Source organism: Furipterus horrens, unplaced genomic scaffold, assembly GCF_987537825.1.
Source record: "Furipterus horrens unplaced genomic scaffold, mFurHor1.1.pri manual_scaffold_18, whole genome shotgun sequence".
Lineage (NCBI taxonomy): Eukaryota > Metazoa > Chordata > Mammalia > Chiroptera > Furipteridae > Furipterus > Furipterus horrens.
This window is the reverse complement of record NW_028327188.1, coordinates 3906635-3926802: the sequence shown is the minus strand read 5'-3', so window position 1 is coordinate 3926802 and position 20168 is coordinate 3906635.

The window sequence follows — 20168 nt, the reverse complement described above, 5'->3', positions numbered from 1 at the left end:
AGATGCTATCTGGTTCTCATGTATGTCTTTCTAAAAGTTGTTGTTGCACTTATTGTTAACTCATAAAGACTGTGTTCCGAAGGAGGCCAGCAACAGTTTTCAACCAGATGAATTTCTAACCACCATATACAGATAATCAAACGATTTCAACAGATGGAATTATGCCCTTGCTGTGCCGTTGTTGTTCTGCTTCATTGTATGCTTCAGTGAGCTTTCGAGTAGATACAGTAGACTAAAGAGCAAACACTGGTTTCAAGAACGCTGGAGTCTTTTGGGTATTGTGCTTCACCTGACACACCAAAGGATCTATATGTGACTTCACCGTTCACAGTGGTTTCCTATGTTGTTTCTTGGTAATTCACTGTGAATATCTGAAAATACCGTGTTTTCAAAGAGACCTAGCTTAGAAATTATATCAGGCAAAGGATCATTCTTTGAAACAGGAGAGAACATCACAATTTCTAGCAATTATAACAGAAGTTATTGCTTTCTCTTCCCTGTCCGTGCGGTGATGACATTCATTGTGGGAGATAGTGACGGGTGGCATTCCCATTGAAGGCAGAAGCAGAGATAGCGATGTCTCGACATATCTTGTTTTCGGGGTAGAGTAACGCATGTACTACTGAAAGTACAGATGTAGCTCTTTGAACTAAAGATATTAGATGCTATCTGGTTCTCATGTATGTCTTTCTAAAAGTTGTTGTTGCACTTATTGTTAACTCATAAAGACTGTGTTCCGAAGGAGGCCAGCAACAGTTTTCAACCAGATGAAATTCTAACCACCATATACAGATAATCAAACGATTTCAACAGATGGAATTATGCCCTTGCAGTGCCGTTGTTGTTCTGCTTCATTGTATGCTTCAGTGAGCTTTCGAGTAGATACAGTAGACTAAAGAGCAAACACTGGTTTCAAGAACGCTGGAGTCTTTTGGGTAGTGTGCTTCACCTGACACACCAAAGGATCTATATGTGACTTCACCGTTCACAGTGGTTTCCTATGTTGTTTCTTGGTAATTCACTGTGAATATCTGAAAATACCGTGTTTTCAAAGAGACCTAGCTTAGAAATTATATCAGGCAAAGGATCATTCTTTGAAACAGGAGAGAACATCACAATTTCTAGCAATTATAACAGAAGTTATTGCTTTCCCTTCACTGTCCGTGCGGTGATGGCATTCATTGTGGGAGATAGTTACCGGTGGCATTGCCATTGAATGCAGAAGCAGAGATAGCGATGTCTGGACATATCTTGTTTTCCGTGCAGAGTAACGCATGTACTTCTGATAGAACAGATGTAGCTCTTTGAACTGAAGATATTAGTTGCTATCTGGTTCTCATGTATGTCTTTCTAAAAGTTGTTGTTGCACTTATTGTTAACTCATAAATACTGTGTTCCAAAGGAGGCCAGCAACAGTTTTCAACCAGATGAAATTCTAACCTCCATATACAGATAATCAAACGATTTCAACAGATGGAATTATGCCCTTGCAGTGCCGTTGTTGTTCTGCTTCATTGTATGCTTCAGTGAGCTTTCGAGTTGATACAGTAGACTAAAGAGCAAACACTGGTTTCAAGAACGCTGGAGTCTTTTGGGTAGTGTGCTTCACCTGACACACCAAAGGATCTATATGTGACTTCACCGTTCACAGTGGTTTCCTATGTTGTTTCTTGGTAATTCACTGTGAATATCTGAAAATACCGTGTTTTCAAAGAGACCTAGCTTAGAAATTATATCAGGCAAAGGATCATTCTTTGAAACAGGAGAGAACATCACAATTTCTAGCAATTATAACAGAAGTTATTGCTTTCCCTTTACTGTCCGTGCGGTGATGGCATTCATTGTGGGAGATAGTTACCGGTGGCATTGCCATTGAATGCAGAAGCAGAGATAGCGATGTCTGGACATATCTTGTTTTCCGTGCAGAGTAACGCATGTACTTCTGATAGAACAGATGTAGCTCTTTGAACTGAAGATATTAGATGCTATCTGGTTCTCATGTATGTCTTTCTAAAAGTTGTTGTTGCACTTATTGTTAACTCATAAAGACTGTGTTCCGAAGGAGGCCAGCAACAGTTTTCAACCAGATGAAATTCTAACCACCATATACAGATAATCAAACGATTTCAACAGATGGAATTATGCCCTTGCTGTGCCGTTGTTGTTCTGCTTCATTGTATGCTTCAGTGAGCTTTCGAGTTGATACAGTAGACTAAAGAGCAAACACTGGTTTCAAGAACGCTGGAGTCTTTTGGGTAGTGTGCTTCACCTGACACAACAAAGGATCTATATGTGACTTCACCGTTCACAGTGGTTTCCTATGTTGTTTCTTGGTAATTCACTGTGAATATCTGAAAATACCGTGTTTTCCAAGAGACCTAGCTTAGAAATTATATCAGGCAAAGGATCATTCTTTGAAACAGGAGAGAACATCACAATTTCTAGCAATTATAACAGAAGTTATTGCTTTCCCTTCACTGTCCGTGCGGAGATGTCATTAATTGTGGGAGATAGTTACCGGTGGCATTGCCATTGAATGCAGAAGCAGAGATAGCGATGTCTGGACATATCTTGTTTTCCTTGCAGAGTAACGCATGTACTTCTGATAGAACAGATGTAGCTCTTTGAACTGAAGATATTAGATGCTATCTGGTTCTCATGTATGTCTTTCTAAAAGTTGTTGTTGCACTTATTGTTAACTCATAAAGACTGTGTTCCGAAGGAGGCCAGCAACAGTTTTCAACCAGATGAAATTCTAACCACCATATACAGATAATCAAACGATTTCAACAGATGGAATTATGCCCTTGCTGTGCCGTTGTTGTTCTGCTTCATTGTATGCTTCAGTGAGCTTTCGAGTTGATACAGTAGACTAAAAAGCAAACACTGGTTTCAAGAACGCTGGAGTCTTTTGGGTAGTGTGCTTCACCTGACACACCAAAGGATCTATATGTCACTTCACCGTTCACAGTGGTTTCCTATGTTGTTTCTTGGTAATTCACTGTGAATATCTGAAAATACCGTGTTTTCCAAGAGACCTAGCTTAGAAATTATATCAGGCAAAGGATCAATCTTTGAAACAGGAGAGAACATCACAATTTCTAGCAATTATAACAGAAGTTATTGCTTTCTCTTCCCTGTCCGTGCGGTGATGGCATTCATTGTGGGAGATAGTGACGGGTGGCATTCCCATTGAAGGCAGAAGCAGAGATAGCGATGTCTCGACATATCTTGTTTTCGGGGCAGAGTAACGCATGTACTACTGAAAGTACAGATGTAGCTCTTTGAACTGAAGATATTAGATGCTATCTGGTTCTCATGTATGTCTTTCTAAAAGTTGTTGTTGCACTTATTGTTAACTGATAAAGACTATGTTCCGAAGGAGGCCAGCAACAGTTTTCAACCAGATGAAATTCTAACCACCGTATACAGATAATCAAACGATTTCAACAGATGGAATTATGCCCTTGCAGTGCCGTTTTTGTTCTGCTTCATTGTATGCTTCAGTGAGCTTTCGAGTTGATACAGTAGACTAAAGAGCAAACACTGGTTTCAAGAACGCTGGAGTCTTTTGGGTAGTGTGCTTCACCTGACACACCAAAGAATCTATATGTGACTTCACCGTTCACAGTGGTTTCCTATGTTGTTTCTTGGTAATTTACTGTGAATATCTGAAAATACCGTGTTTTCAAAGAGACCTAGCTTAGAAATTATATCAGGCAAAGGATCATTCTTTGAAACAGGAGAGAACATCACAATTTCTAGCAATTATAACAGAAGTTATTGCTTTCTCTTCCCTGTCCGTGCGGTGATGGCATTCATTGTGGGAGATAGTGACGGGTGGCATTCCCATTGAAGGCAGAAGCAGAGATAGCGATGTCTCGACATATCTTGTTTTCGGGGCAGAGTAACGCATGTACAACTGAAAGTACAGATGTAGCTCTTTGAACTGAAGATATTAGATGCTATCTGGTTCTCATGTATGTCTTTCTAAAAGTTGTTGTTGCACTTATTGTTAACTCATAAAGACTGTGTTCCGAAGGAGGCCAGCAACAGTTTTCAACCAGATGAAATTCTAACCACCATATACAGATAATCAAACGATTTCAACAGATGGAATTATGCCCTTGCTGTGCCGTTGTTGTTCTGCTTCATTGTATGCTTCAGTGAGCTTTCGAGTTGATACAGTAGACTAAAGAGCAAACACTGGTTTCAAGAACGCTGGAGTCTTTTGGGTAGTGTGCTTCACCTGACACACCAAAGGATCTATATGTGACTTCACCGTTCACAGTGGTTTCCTATGTTGTTTCTTGGTAATTCACTGTGAATATCTGAAAATACCGTGTTTTCAAAGAGACCTAGCTTAGAAATTATATCAGGCAAAGGATCATTCTTTGAAACAGGAGAGAACATCACAATTTCTAGCAATTATAACAGAAGTTATTGCTTTCCCTTCACTGTCCGTGCGGTGATGGCATTCATTGTGGGAGATAGTTACCGGTGGCATTGCCATTGAATGCAGAAGCAGAGATAGCGATGTCTGGACATATCTTGTTTTCCGTGCAGAGTAACGCATGTACTTCTGATAGAACAGATGTAGCTCTTTGAACTGAAGATATTAGATGCTATCTGGTTCTCATGTATGTCTTTCTAAAAGTTGTTGTTGCACTTATTGTTAACTCATAAATACTGTGTTCCAAAGGAGGCCAGCAACAGTTTTCAACCAGATGAAATTCTAACCACCATATACAGATAATCAAACGATTTCAACAGATGGAATTATGCCCTTGCAGTGCCGTTGTTGTTCTGCTTCATTGTATGCTTCAGTGAGCTTTCGAGTTGATACAGTAGACTAAAGAGCAAACACTGGTTTCAAGAACGCTGGAGCCTTTTGGGTAGTGTGCTTCACCTGACACACCAAAGGATCTATATGTGACTTCACCGTTCACAGTGGTTTCCTATGTTGTTTCTTGGTAATTCACTGTGAATATCTGAAAATACCGTGTTTTCAAAGAGACCTAGCTTAGAAATTATATCAGGCAAAGGATCATTCTTTGAAACAGGAGAGAACATCACAATTTCTAGCAATTATAACAGAAGTTATTGCTTTCCCTTCACTGTCCGTGCGGTGATGGCATTCATTGTGGGAGATAGTTACCGGTGGCATTGCCATTGAATGCAGAAGCAGAGATAGCGATGTCTGGACATATCTTGTTTTCCGTGCAGAGTAACGCATGTACTTCTCATAGAACAGATATAGCTCTTTGAACTGAAGATATTAGATGCTATCTGGTTCTCATGTATGTCTTTCTAAAAGTTGTTGTTGCACTTATTGTTAACTCATAAATACTGTGTTCCGAAGGAGGCCAGCAACAGTTTTCAACCAGATGAAATTCTAACCTCCATATACAGATAATCAAACGATTTCAACAGATGGAATTATGCCCTTGCAGTGCCGTTGTTGTTCTGCTTCATTGTATGCTTCAGTGAGCTTTCGAGTAGATCCAGTAGACTAAAGAGCAAACACTGGTTTCAAGAACGCTGGAGTCTTTTGGGTAGTGTGCTTCACCTGACACACCAAAGTATCTATATGTGACTTCACCGTTCACAGTGGTTTCCTATGTTGTTTCTTGGTAATTCACTGTGAATATCTGAAAATACCGTGTTTTCCAAGAGACCTAGCTTAGAAATTATATCAGGCAAAGGATCATTCTTTGAAACAGGAGAGAACATCACAATTTCTAGCAATTATAACAGAAGTTATTGCTTTCTCTTCCCTGTCCGTGCGGTGATGGCATTCATTGTGGGAGATAGTGACGGGTGGCATTCCCATTGAAGGCACAAGCAGAGATAGCGATGTCTCGACATATCTTGTTTTCGGGGTAGAGTAACGCATGTACTACTGAAAGTACAGATGTAGCTCTTTGAACTGAAGATATTAGATGCTATCTGGTTCTCATGTATGTCTTTCTAAAAGTTGTTGTTGCACTTATTGTTAACTCATAAAGACTGTGTTCCGAAGGAGGCCAGCAACAGTTTTCAACCAGATGAATTTCTAACCACCATATACAGATAATAAAACGATTTCAACAGATGGAATTATGCCCTTGCTGTGCCGTTGTTGTTCTGCTTCATTGTATGCTTCAGTGAGCTTTCGAGTAGATACAGTAGACTAAAGAGCAAACACTGGTTTCAAGAACGCTGGAGTCTTTTGGGTATTGTGCTTCACCTGACACACCAAAGGATCTATATGTGACTTCACCGTTCACAGTGGTTTCCTATGTTGTTTCTTGGTAATTCACTGTGAATATCTGAAAATACCGTGTTTTCAAAGAGACCTAGCTTAGAAATTATATCAGGCAAAGGATCATTCTTTGAAACAGGAGAGAACATCACAATTTCTAGCAATTATAACAGAAGTTATTGCTTTCTCTTCCCTGTCCGTGCGGTGATGGCATTCATTGTGGGAGATAGTGACGGGTGGCATTCCCATTGAAGGCAGAAGCAGAGATAGCGATGTCTCGACATATCTTGTTTTCGGGGTAGAGTAACGCATGTACTACTGAAAGTACAGATGTAGCTCTTTGAACTGAAGATATTAGATGCTATCTGGTTCTCATGTATGTCTTTCTAAAAGTTGTTGTTGCACTTATTGTTAACTCATAAAGACTGTGTTCCGAAGGAGGCCAGCAACAGTTTTCAACCAGATGAATTTCTAACCACCATATACAGATAATAACACGATTTCAACAGATGGAATTATGCCCTTGCAGTGCCGTTGTTGTTCTGCTTCATTGTATGCTTCAGTGAGCTTTCGAGTAGATACAGTAGACTAAAGAGCAAACACTGGTTTCAAGAACGCTGGAGTCTTTTGGGTAGTGTGCTTCACCTGACACACCAAAGGATCTATATGTGACTTCACCGTTCACAGTGGTTTCCTATGTTGTTTCTTGGTAATTCACTGTCAATATCTGAAAATACCGTGTTTTCAAAGAGACCTAGCTTAGAAATTATATCAGGCAAAGGATCATTCTTTGAAACAGGAGAGAACATCACAATTTCTAGCAATTATAACAGAAGTTATTGCTTTCTCTTCCCTGTCCGTGCGGTGATGACATTCATTGTGGGAGATAGTGACGGGTGGCATTCCCATTGAAGGCAGAAGCAGAGATAGCGATGTCTCGACATATCTTGTTTTCGGGGTAGAGTAACGCATGTACTACTGAAAGTACAGATGTAGCTCTTTGAACTAAAGATATTAGATGCTATCTGGTTCTCATGTATGTCTTTCTAAAAGTTGTTGTTGCACTTATTGTTAACTCATAAAGACTGTGTTCCGAAGGAGGCCAGCAACAGTTTTCAACCAGATGAAATTCTAACCACCATATACAGATAATCAAACGATTTCAACAGATGGAATTATGCCCTTGCTGTGCCGTTGTTGTTCTGCTTCATTGTATGCTTCAGTGAGCTTTCGAGTTGATACAGTAGACTAAAGAGCAAACACTGGTTTCAAGAACGCTGGAGTCTTTTGGGTAGTGTGCTTCACCTGACACACCAAAGGATCTATATGTGACTTCACCGTTCACAGTGGTTTCCTATGTTGTTTCTTGTTAATTCACTGTGAATACCTGAAAATACCGTGTTTTCAAAGAGACCTAGCTTAGAAATTATATCAGGCAAAGGATCATTCTTTGAAACAGGAGAGAACATCACAATTTCTAGCAATTATAACAGAAGTTATTGCTTTCTCTTCCCTGTCCGTTCGGTGATGGCATTCATTGTGGGAGATAGTAACCGGTGGCATTGCCATTGAATGCAGAAGCAGAGATAGCGATGTCTGGACATATCTTGTTTTCCGTGCAGAGTAACGCATGTACTTCTGATAGAACAGATGTAGCTCTTTGAACTGAAGATATTAGATGCTATCTGGTTCTCATGTATGTCTTTCTAAAAGTTGTTGTTGCACTTATTGTTAACTCATAAAGACTGTGTTCCGAAGGAGGCCAGCAACAGTTTTCAACCAGATGAATTTCTAACCACCATATACAGATAATAACACGATTTCAACAGATGGAATTATGCCCTTGCAGTGCCGTTTTTGTTCTGCTTCATTGTATGCTTCAGTGAGCTTTCGAGTAGATACAGTAGACTAAAGAGCAAACACTGGTTTCAAGAACGCTGGAGTCTTTTGGGTAGTGTGCTTCACCTGACACACCAAAGGATCTATATGTGACTTCACCGTTCACAGTGGTTTCCTATGTTGTTTCTTGGTAATTCACTGTCAATATCTGAAAATACCGTGTTTTCAAAGAGACCTAGCTTAGAAATTATATCAGGCAAAGGATCATTCTTTGAAACAGGAGAGAACATCACAATTTCTAGCAATTATAACAGAAGTTATTGCTTTCTCTTCCCTGTCCGTGCGGTGATGACATTCATTGTGGGAGATAGTGACGGGTGGCATTCCCATTGAAGGCAGAAGCAGAGATAGCGATGTCTCGACATATCTTGTTTTCGGGGTAGAGTAACGCATGTACTACTGAAAGTACAGATGTAGCTCTTTGAACTAAAGATATTAGATGCTATCTGGTTCTCATGTATGTCTTTCTAAAAGTTGTTGTTGCACTTATTGTTAACTCATAAAGACTGTGTTCCGAAGGAGGCCAGCAACAGTTTTCAACCAGATGAAATTCTAACCACCATATACAGATAATCAAACGATTTCAACAGATGGAATTATGCCCTTGCTGTGCCGTTGTTGTTCTGCTTCATTGTATGCTTCAGTGAGCTTTCGAGTTGATACAGTAGACTAAAGAGCAAACACTGGTTTCAAGAACGCTGGAGTCTTTTGGGTAGTGTGCTTCACCTGACACACCAAAGGATCTATATGTGACTTCACCGTTCACAGTGGTTTCCTATGTTGTTTCTTGTTAATTCACTGTGAATACCTGAAAATACCGTGTTTTCAAAGAGACCTAGCTTAGAAATTATATCAGGCAAAGGATCATTCTTTGAAACAGGAGAGAACATCACAATTTCTAGCAATTATAACAGAAGTTATTGCTTTCTCTTCCCTGTCCGTTCGGTGATGGCATTCATTGTGGGAGATAGTAACCGGTGGCATTGCCATTGAATGCAGAAGCAGAGATAGCGATGTCTGGACATATCTTGTTTTCCGTGCAGAGTAACGCATGTACTTCTGATAGAACAGATGTAGCTCTTTGAACTGAAGATATTAGATGCTATCTGGTTCTCATGTATGTCTTTCTAAAAGTTGTTGTTGCACTTATTGTTAACTCATAAAGACTGTGTTCCGAAGGAGGCCAGCAACAGTTTTCAACCAGATGAAATTCTAACCTCCATATACAGATAATCAAACGATTTCAACAGATGGAATTATGCCCTTGCAGTGCCGTTGTTGTTCTGCTTCATTGTATGCTTCAGTGAGCTTTCGAGTAGATACAGTAGACTAAAGAGCAAACACTGGTTTCAAGAACGCTGGAGTCTTTTGGGTAGTGTCCTTCACCTGACACACCAAAGGATCTATATGTGACTTCACCGTTCACAGTGGTTTCCTATGTTGTTTCTTGGTAATTCACTGTGAATATCTGAAAATACCGTGTTTTCAAAGAGACCTAGCTTAGAAATTATATCAGGCAAAGGATCATTCTTTGAAACAGGAGAGAACATCACAATTTCTAGCAATTATAACAGAAGTTATTGCTTTCTCTTCCCTGTCCGTGCGGTGATGACATTCATTGTGGGAGATAGTGACGGGTGGCATTCCCATTGAAGGCAGAAGCAGAGATAGCGATGTCTCGACATATCTTGTTTTCGGGGTAGAGTAACGCATGTACTACTGAAAGTACAGATGTAGCTCTTTGAACTAAAGATATTAGATGCTATCTGGTTCTCATGTATGTCTTTCTAAAAGTTGTTGTTGCACTTATTGTTAACTCATAAAGACTGTGTTCCGAAGGAGGCCAGCAACAGTTTTCAACCAGATGAAATTCTAACCACCATATACAGATAATCAAACGATTTCAACAGATGGAATTATGCCCTTGCAGTGCCGTTGTTGTTCTGCTTCATTGTATGCTTCAGTGAGCTTTCGAGTAGATACAGTAGACTAAAGAGCAAACACTGGTTTCAAGAACGCTGGAGTCTTTTGGGTAGTGTGCTTCACCTGACACACCAAAGGATCTATATGTGACTTCACCGTTCACAGTGGTTTCCTATGTTGTTTCTTGGTAATTCACTGTGAATATCTGAAAATACCGTGTTTTCAAAGAGACCTAGCTTAGAAATTATATCAGGCAAAGGATCATTCTTTGAAACAGGAGAGAACATCACAATTTCTAGCAATTATAACAGAAGTTATTGCTTTCCCTTCACTGTCCGTGCGGTGATGGCATTCATTGTGGGAGATAGTTACCGGTGGCATTGCCATTGAATGCAGAAGCAGAGATAGCGATGTCTGGACATATCTTGTTTTCCGTGCAGAGTAACGCATGTACTTCTGATAGAACAGATGTAGCTCTTTGAACTGAAGATATTAGATGCTATCTGGTTCTCATGTATGTCTTTCTAAAAGTTGTTGTTGCACTTATTGTTAACTCATAAATACTGTGTTCCAAAGGAGGCCAGCAACAGTTTTCAACCAGATGAAATTCTAACCTCCATATACAGATAATCAAACGATTTCAACAGATGGAATTATGCCCTTGCAGTGCCGTTGTTGTTCTGCTTCATTGTATGCTTCAGTGAGCTTTCGAGTTGATACAGTAGACTAAAGAGCAAACACTGGTTTCAAGAACGCTGGAGTCTTTTGGGTAGTGTGCTTCACCTCACACACCAAAGGATCTATATGTGACTTCACCGTTCACAGTGGTTTCCTATGTTGTTTCTTGGTAATTCACTGTGAATATCTGAAAATACCGTGTTTTCAAAGAGACCTAGCTTAGAAATTATATCAGGCAAAGGATCATTCTTTGAAACAGGAGAGAACATCACAATTTCTAGCAATTATAACAGAAGTTATTGCTTTCCCTTCACTGTCCGTGCGGTGATGGCATTCATTGTGGGAGATAGTTACCGGTGGCATTGCCATTGAATGCAGAAGCAGAGATAGCGATGTCTGGACATATCTTGTTTTCCGTGCAGAGTAACGCATGTACTTCTGATAGAACAGATGTAGCTCTTTGAACTGAAGATATTAGATGCTATCTGGTTCTCATGTATGTCTTTCTAAAAGTTGTTGTTGCACTTATTGTTAACTCATAAAGACTGTGTTCCGAAGGAGGCCAGCAACAGTTTTCAACCAGATGAAATTCTAACCACCATATACAGATAATCAAACGATTTCAACAGATGGAATTATGCCCTTGCTGTGCCGTTGTTGTTCTGCTTCATTGTATGCTTCAGTGAGCTTTCGAGTTGATACAGTAGACTAAAGAGCAAACACTGGTTTCAAGAACGCTGGAGTCTTTTGGGTAGTGTGCTTCACCTGACACAACAAAGGATCTATATGTGACTTCACCGTTCACAGTGGTTTCCTATGTTGTTTCTTGGTAATTCACTGTGAATATCTGAAAATACCGTGTTTTCAAAGAGACCTAGCTTAGAAATTATATCAGACAAAGGATCAATCTTTGAAACAGGAGAGAACATCACAATTTCTAGCAATTATAACAGAAGTTATTGCTTTCTCTTCCCTGTCCGTGCGGTGATGGCATTCATTGTGGGAGATAGTGACGGGTGGCATTCCCATTGAAGGCAGAAGCAGAGATAGCGATGTCTCGACATATCTTGTTTTCGGGGCAGAGTAACGCATGTACAACTGAAAGTACAGATGTAGCTCTTTGAACTGAAGATATTAGATGCTATCTGGTTCTCATGTATGTCTTTCTAAAAGTTGTTGTTGCACTTATTGTTAACTCATAAAGACTGTGTTCCGAAGGAGGCCAGCAACAGTTTTCAACCAGATGAAATTCTAACCACCATATACAGATAATCAAACGATTTCAACAGATGGAATTATGCCCTTGCAGTGCCGTTGTTGTTCTGCTTCATTGTATGCTTCAGTGACCTTTCGAGTTGATACAGTAGACTAAAGAGCAAACACTGGTTTCAAGAACGCTGGAGTCTTTTGGGTAGTGTGCTTCACCTGACACACCAAAGGATCTATATGTCACTTCACCGTTCACAGTGGTTTCCTATTTTGTTTCTTGGTAATTCACTGTGAATATCTGAATATACCGTGTTTTCAAAGAGACCTAGCTTAGAAATTATATCAGGCAAAGGATCATTCTTTGAAACAGGAGAGAACATCACAATTTCTAGCAATTATAACAGAAGTTATTGCTTTCCCTTCACTGTCGTGCGGAGATGTCATTAATTCTGGGAGATAGTTACCGGTGGCATTGCCATTGAATGCAGAAGCAGAGATAGCGATGTCTGGACATATCTTGTTTTCCTTGCAGAGTAACGCATGTACTTCTGATAGAACAGATGTAGCTCTTTGAACTGAAGATATTAGATGCTATCTGGTTCTCATGTATGTCTTTCTAAAAGTTGTTGTTGCACTTATTGTTAACTCATAAAGACTGTGTTCCGAAGGAGGCCAGCAACAGTTTTCAACCAGATGAAATTCTAACCACCATATACAGATAATCAAACGATTTCAACAGATGGAATTATGCCCTTGCTGTGCCGTTGTTGTTCTGCTTCATTGTATGCTTCAGTGAGCTTTCGAGTTGATACAGTAGACTAAAAAGCAAACACTGGTTTCAAGAACGCTGGAGTCTTTTGGGTAGTGTGCTTCACCTGACACACCAAAGGATCTATATGTCACTTCACCGTTCACAGTGGTTTCCTATGTTGTTTCTTGGTAATTCACTGTGAATATCTGAAAATACCGTGTTTTCCAAGAGACCTAGCTTAGAAATTATATCAGGCAAAGGATCAATCTTTGAAACAGGAGAGAACATCACAATTTCTAGCAATTATAACAGAAGTTATTGCTTTCTCTTCCCTGTCCGTGCGGTGATGGCATTCATTGTGGGAGATAGTGACGGGTGGCATTCCCATTGAAGGCAGAAGCAGAGATAGCGATGTCTCGACATATCTTGTTTTCGGGGCAGAGTAACGCATGTACTACTGAAAGTACAGATGTAGCTCTTTGAACTGAAGATATTAGATGCTATCTGGTTCTCATGTATGTCTTTCTAAAAGTTGTTGTTGCACTTATTGTTAACTGATAAAGACTATGTTCCGAAGGAGGCCAGCAACAGTTTTCAACCAGATGAAATTCTAACCACCGTATACAGATAATCAAACGATTTCAACAGATGGAATTATGCCCTTGCAGTGCCGTTTTTGTTCTGCTTCATTGTATGCTTCAGTGAGCTTTCGAGTTGATACAGTAGACTAAAGAGCAAACACTGGTTTCAAGAACGCTGGAGTCTTTTGGGTAGTGTGCTTCACCTGACACACCAAAGGATCTATATGTGACTTCACCGTTCACAGTGGTTTCCTATGTTGTTTCTTGGTAATTTACTGTGAATATCTGAAAATACCGTGTTTTCAAAGAGACCTAGCTTAGAAATTATATCAGGCAAAGGATCATTCTTTGAAACAGGAGAGAACATCACAATTTCTAGCAATTATAACAGAAGTTATTGCTTTCTCTTCCCTGTCCGTGCGGTGATGGCATTCATTGTGGGAGATAGTGACGGGTGGCATTCCCATTGAAGGCAGAAGCAGAGATAGCGATGTCTCGACATATCTTGTTTTCGGGGCAGAGTAACGCATGTACTACTGAAAGTACAGATGTAGCTCTTTGAACTGAAGATATTAGATGCTATCTGGTTCTCATGTATGTCTTTCTAAAAGTTGTTGTTGCACTTATTGTTAACTCATAAAGACTGTGTTCCGAAGGAGGCCAGCAACAGTTTTCAACCAGATGAAATTCTAACCACCATATACAGATAATCAAATGATTTCAACAGATGGAATTATGCCCTTGCAGTGCCGTTGTTGTTCTGCTTCATTGTATGCTTCAGTGAGCTTTCGAGTTGATACAGTAGACTAAAGAGCAAACACTGGTTTCAAGAACTCTGGAGTCTTTTGGGTAGTGTGCTTCACCTGACACACCAAAGGATCTATATGTGACTTCACCGTTCACAGTGGTTTCCTATGTTGTTTCTTGGTAATTTACTGTGAATATCTGAAAATACCGTGTTTTCAAAGAGACCTAGCTTAGAAATTATATCAGGCAAAGGATCATTCTTTGAAACAGGAGAGAACGTCACAATTTCTAGCAATTATAACAGAAGTTATTGCTTTCCCTTCACTGTCCGGGCGGTCATGGCATTCATTGTGGGAGATAGTTACCGGTGGCATTGCCATTGAATGCAGAAGAAGAGATAGCGATGTCTGGACATATCTTGTTTTCCGTGAAGAGTAACGCATGTACTTCTGATAGAACAGATGTAGCTCTTTGAACTGAAGATATTAGATGCTATCTGGTTCTCATGTATGTCTTTCTAAAAGTTGTTGTTGCACTTATTGTTAACTCATAAAGACTGTGTTCCGAAGGAGGCCAGCAACAGTTTTCAACCAGATGAAATTCTAACCACCATATACAGATAATCAAACGATTTCAACAGATGGAATTATGCCCTTGCTGTGCCGTTGTTGTTCTGCTTCATTGTATGCTTCAGTGAGCTTTCGAGTTGGTACAGTAGACTAAAGAGCAAACACTGGTTTCAAGAACGCTGGAGTCTTTTGGGTAGTGTGCTTCACCTGACACACCAAAGGATCTATATGTCACTTCACCGTTCACAGTGGTTTCCTATGTTGTTTCTTGGTAATTCACTGTGAATATCTGAAAATACCGTGTTTTCCAAGAGACCTAGCTTAGAAATTATATCAGGCAAAGGATCAATCTTTGAAACAGTAGAGAACATCACAATTTCTAGCAATTATAACAGAAGTTATTGCTTTCTATTCCCTCTCCGTGCGGTGATGGCATTCATTGTGGGAGATAGTGACAGGTGGCATTCCCATTGAAGGCAGAAGCAGAGATAGCGATGTCTCGACATATCTTGTTTTCGGGGCAGAGTAACGCATGTACTACTGAAAGTACAGATGTAGCTCTTTGAACTGAAGATATTAGATGCTATCTGGTTCTCATGTATGTCTTTCTAAAAGTTGTTGTTGCACTTATTGTTAACTCATAAATACTGTGTTCCAAAGGAGGCCAGCAACAGTTTTCAACCAGATGAAATTCTAACCTCCATATACAGATAAACAAACGATTTCAACAGATGGAATTATGCCCTTGCAGTGCCGTTGTTGTTCTGCTTCATTGTATGCTTCAGTGAGCTTTCGAGTTGATACAGTAGACTAAAGAGCAAACACTGGTTTCAAGAACGCTGGAGTCTTTTGGGTAGTGTGCTTCACCTGACACACCAAAGGATCTATATGTGACTTCACCGTTCACAGTGGTTTCCTATGTTGTTTCTTGGTAATTCACTGTGAATATCTGAATATACCGTGTTTTCAAAGAGACCTAGCTTAGAAATTATATCAGGCAAAGGATCATTCTTTGAAACAGGAGAGAACATCACAATTTCTAGCAATTATAACAGAAGTTATTGCTTTCCCTTCACTGTCCGTGCGGAGATGTCATTAATTGTGGGAGATAGTTACCGGTGGCATTGCCATTGAATGCAGAAGCAGAGATAGCGATGTCTGGACATATCTTGTTTTCCTTGCAGAGTAACGCATGTACTTCTGATAGAACAGATGTAGCTCTTTGAACTGAAGATATTAGATGCTATCTGGTTCTCATGTATGTCTTTCTAAAAGTTGTTGTTGCACTTATTGTTAACTCATAAAGACTGTGTTCCGAAGGAGGCCAGCAACAGTTTTCAACCAGATGAAATTCTAACCACCATATACAGATAATCAAACGATTTCAACAGATGGAATTATGCCCTTGCAGTGCCGTTGTTGTTCTGCTTCATTGTATGCTTCAGTGAGCTTTCGAGTTGATACAGTAGACTAAAGAGCAAACACTGGTTTCAAGAACGCTGGAGTCTTTTGGGTAGTGTGCTTCACCTCACACACCAAAGGATCTATATGTGACTTCACCGTTCACAGTGGTTTCCTATGTTGTTTCTTGGTAATTCACTGTGAATATCTGAAAATACCGTGTTTTCAAAGAGACCTAGCTTAGAAATTATATCAGGCAAAGGATCATTCTTTGAAACAGGAGAGAACATCACAATTTCTAGCAATTATAACAGAAGTTATTGCTTTCCCTTCACTGTCCGTGCGGTGATGGCATTCATTGTGGGAGATAGTTACCGGTGGCATTGCCATTGAATGCAGAAGCAGAGATAGCGATGTCTGGACATATCTTGTTTTCCGTGCAGAGTAACGCATGTACTTCTGATAGAACAGATGTAGCTCTTTGAACTGAAGATATTAGATGCTATCTGGTTCTCATGTATGTCTTTCTAAAAGTTGTTGTTGCACTTATTGTTAACTCATAAAGACTGTGTTCCGAAGGAGGCCAGCAACAGTTTTCAACCAGATGAAATTCTAACCACCATATACAGATAATCAAACGATTTCAACAGATGGAATTATGCCCTTGCTGTGCCGTTGTTGTTCTGCTTCATTGTATGCTTCAGTGAGCTTTCGAGTTGATACAGTAGACTAAAGAGCAAACACTGGTTTCAAGAACGCTGGAGTCTTTTGGGTAGTGTGCTTCACCTGACACAACAAAGGATCTATATGTGACTTCACCGTTCACAGTGGTTTCCTATGTTGTTTCTTGGTAATTCACTGTGAATATCTGAAAATACCGTGTTTTCAAAGAGACCTAGCTTAGAAATTATATCAGACAAAGGATCAATCTTTGAAACAGGAGAGAACATCACAATTTCTAGCAATTATAACAGAAGTTATTGCTTTCTCTTCCCTGTCCGTGCGGTGATGGCATTCATTGTGGGAGATAGTGACGGGTGGCATTCCCATTGAAGGCAGAAGCAGAGATAGCGATGTCTCGACATATCTTGTTTTCGGGGCAGAGTAACGCATGTACAACTGAAAGTACAGATGTAGCTCTTTGAACTGAAGATATTAGATGCTATCTGGTTCTCATGTATGTCTTTCTAAAAGTTGTTGTTGCACTTATTGTTAACTCATAAAGACTGTGTTCCGAAGGAGGCCAGCAACAGTTTTCAACCAGATGAAATTCTAACCACCATATACAGATAATCAAACGATTTCAACAGATGGAATTATGCCCTTGCAGTGCCGTTGTTGTTCTGCTTCATTGTATGCTTCAGTGACCTTTCGAGTTGATACAGTAGACTAAAGAGCAAACACTGGTTTCAAGAACGCTGGAGTCTTTTGGGTAGTGTGCTTCACCTGACACACCAAAGGATCTATATGTCACTTCACCGTTCACAGTGGTTTCCTATGTTGTTTCTTGGTAATTCACTGTGAATATCTGAATATACCGTGTTTTCAAAGAGACCTAGCTTAGAAATTATATCAGGCAAAGGATCATTCTTTGAAACAGGAGAGAACATCACAATTTCTAGCAATTATAACAGAAGTTATTGCTTTCCCTTCACTGTCGTGCGGAGATGTCATTAATTCTGGGAGATAGTTACCGGTGGCATTGCCATTGAATGCAGAAGCAGAGATAGCGATGTCTGGACATATCTTGTTTTCCTTGCAGAGTAACGCATGTACTTCTGATAGAACAGATGTAGCTCTTTGAACTGAAGATATTAGATGCTATCTGGTTCTCATGTATGTCTTTCTAAAAGTTGTTGTTGCACTTATTGTTAACTCATAAAGACTGTGTTCCGAAGGAGGCCAGCAACAGTTTTCAACCAGATGAAATTCTAACCACCATATACAGATAATCAAACGATTTCAACAGATGGAATTATGCCCTTGCTGTGCCGTTGTTGTTCTGCTTCATTGTATGCTTCAGTGAGCTTTCGAGTTGATACAGTAGACTAAAAAGCAAACACTGGTTTCAAGAACGCTGGAGTCTTTTGGGTAGTGTGCTTCACCTGACACACCAAAGGATCTATATGTCACTTCACCGTTCACAGTGGTTTCCTATGTTGTTTCTTGGTAATTCACTGTGAATATCTGAAAATACCGTGTTTTCCAAGAGACCTAGCTTAGAAATTATATCAGGCAAAGGATCAATCTTTGAAACAGGAGAGAACATCACAATTTCTAGCAATTATAACAGAAGTTATTGCTTTCTCTTCCCTGTCCGTGCGGTGATGGCATTCATTGTGGGAGATAGTGACGGGTGGCATTCCCATTGAAGGCAGAAGCAGAGATAGCGATGTCTCGACATATCTTGTTTTCGGGGCAGAGTAACGCATGTACTACTGAAAGTACAGATGTAGCTCTTTGAACTGAAGATATTAGATGCTATCTGGTTCTCATGTATGTCTTTCTAAAAGTTGTTGTTGCACTTATTGTTAACTGATAAAGACTATGTTCCGAAGGAGGCCAGCAACAGTTTTCAACCAGATGAAATTCTAACCACCGTATACAGATAATCAAACGATTTCAACAGATGGAATTATGCCCTTGCAGTGCCGTTTTTGTTCTGCTTCATTGTATGCTTCAGTGAGCTTTCGAGTTGATACAGTAGACTAAAGAGCAAACACTGGTTTCAAGAACGCTGGAGTCTTTTGGGTAGTGTGCTTCACCTGACACACCAAAGAATCTATATGTGACTTCACCGTTCACAGTGGTTTCCTATGTTGTTTCTTGGTAATTTACTGTGAATATCTGAAAATACCGTGTTTTCAAAGAGACCTAGCTTAGAAATTATATCAGGCAAAGGATCATTCTTTGAAACAGGAGAGAACATCACAATTTCTAGCAATTATAACAGAAGTTATTGCTTTCTCTTCCCTGTCCGTGCGGTGATGGCATTCATTGTGGGAGATAGTGACGGGTGGCATTCCCATTGAAGGCAGAAGCAGAGATAGCGATGTCTCGACATATCTTGTTTTCGGGGCAGAGTAACGCATGTACTACTGAAAGTACAGATGTAGCTCTTTGAACTGAAGATATTAGATGCTATCTGGTTCTCATGTATGTCTTTCTAAAAGTTGTTGTTGCACTTATTGTTAACTCATAAAGACTGTGTTCCGAAGGAGGCCAGCAACAGTTTTCAACCAGATGAAATTCTAACCACCATATACAGATAATCAAATGATTTCAACAGATGGAATTATGCCCTTGCAGTGCCGTTGTTGTTCTGCTTCATTGTATGCTTCAGTGAGCTTTCGAGTTGATACAGTAGACTAAAGAGCAAACACTGGTTTCAAGAACTCTGGAGTCTTTTGGGTAGTGTGCTTCACCTGACACACCAAAGGATCTATATGTGACTTCACCGTTCACAGTGGTTTCCTATGTTGTTTCTTGGTAATTTACTGTGAATATCTGAAAATACCGTGTTTTCAAAGAGACCTAGCTTAGAAATTATATCAGGCAAAGGATCATTCTTTGAAACAGGAGAGAACGTCACAATTTCTAGCAATTATAACAGAAGTTATTGCTTTCCCTTCACTGTCCGGGCGGTCATGGCATTCATTGTGGGAGATAGTTACCGGTGGCATTGCCATTGAATGCAGAAGAAGAGATAGCGATGTCTGGACATATCTTGTTTTCCGTGAAGAGTAACGCATGTACTTCTGATAGAACAGATGTAGCTCTTTGAACTGAAGATATTAGATGCTATCTGGTTCTCATGTATGTCTTTCTAAAAGTTGTTGTTGCACTTATTGTTAACTCATAAAGACTGTGTTCCGAAGGAGGCCAGCAACAGTTTTCAACCAGATGAAATTCTAACCACCATATACAGATAATCAAACGATTTCAACAGATGGAATTATGCCCTTGCTGTGCCGTTGTTGTTCTGCTTCATTGTATGCTTCAGTGAGCTTTCGAGTTGGTACAGTAGACTAAAGAGCAAACACTGGTTTCAAGAACGCTGGAGTCTTTTGGGTAGTGTGCTTCACCTGACACACCAAAGGATCTATATGTCACTTCACCGTTCACAGTGGTTTCCTATGTTGTTTCTTGGTAATTCACTGTGAATA